The sequence below is a fragment of the Arachis ipaensis genome, chromosome B10, assembly GCF_000816755.2.
Source record: "Arachis ipaensis cultivar K30076 chromosome B10, Araip1.1, whole genome shotgun sequence".
NCBI lineage: Eukaryota > Viridiplantae > Streptophyta > Magnoliopsida > Fabales > Fabaceae > Arachis > Arachis ipaensis.
In genome coordinates this window covers 96975948-96976889 of record NC_029794.2, presented here as the reverse complement: position 1 = coordinate 96976889, position 942 = coordinate 96975948, and positions in this window count along the sequence as shown.

Here is a 942-nt window from a genome sequence, read left to right as displayed (position 1 = left end):
TCCTTCAAACTTATTTTAGGGTTTAGAATTTAAAATTTAAGTATATATTTCGTGTACAAATCTAATAGTTTTAATTATATTTTTAACGCATTATTTCTTTTTATACTTCAAATGTAAAGTTTGACGTGATGTTCATGTATAAAGGTTAGTGATGGATATCAAGTTAAAGAAATATTATTCTACAATGGCCAAGGATCGGAGAATTAGAATTTTGTAGAAATATTTATATAATAATTATTGCTGGATTTATTTTATAGGTTTCGTGAAACTAAGTACCGTTTATCAATTGAACGATGATCTATTTATCAGAAAAAAGTCAAATGTGAGGTCATATATTTAGAATTTAGAATTTAGGGTATAAAATTTAGGGAGTATAGTTTGGAGGTCATGAATTTTTTGTTAAAGGTTGTGATTTTATGAATTATGATTTAGAATTTAAAAATTTAGGATTTAGGAATTTATTGTTTAAAATATGGTAGTTAAGGTTTAAGATTTTCTGTATTAGAGTATGTAGTTCAGGATTTAGGAGTCTTTGGTATTTAAGGTTTAGAATTTAGGAATTAGAGACTTAGGGTTTAATTTTTAGGATTTAGAGTTTAAGATATAGAGATTAGTATTTAGAATTTAAGAATTTTTATATTAAGGTATGTGATTTGTGGATTAGGATTTAGGATTTAAAATTTGTAGATTAAAAGGTTTAGGATTTAGTGTTTTGGGTTTAAAATTTTTTTACCTAGGGTTTGAAATTTAAGAATTAAAATTTAGTATTTTTTGGATTAGAATATGTGGTTTATGATTTAGAAGGGTTTCGTATTAGGATTTAGGGTTTAGTATTTACAAATTAGGAGTTTGGTCTTTTGCTTTTAGAATTTAAAGTTTAAGGTATAGAGTTTAGAGTTTAAAGTATAAGATTTAGTATTTGTATTTTTAAAGTATAATTAA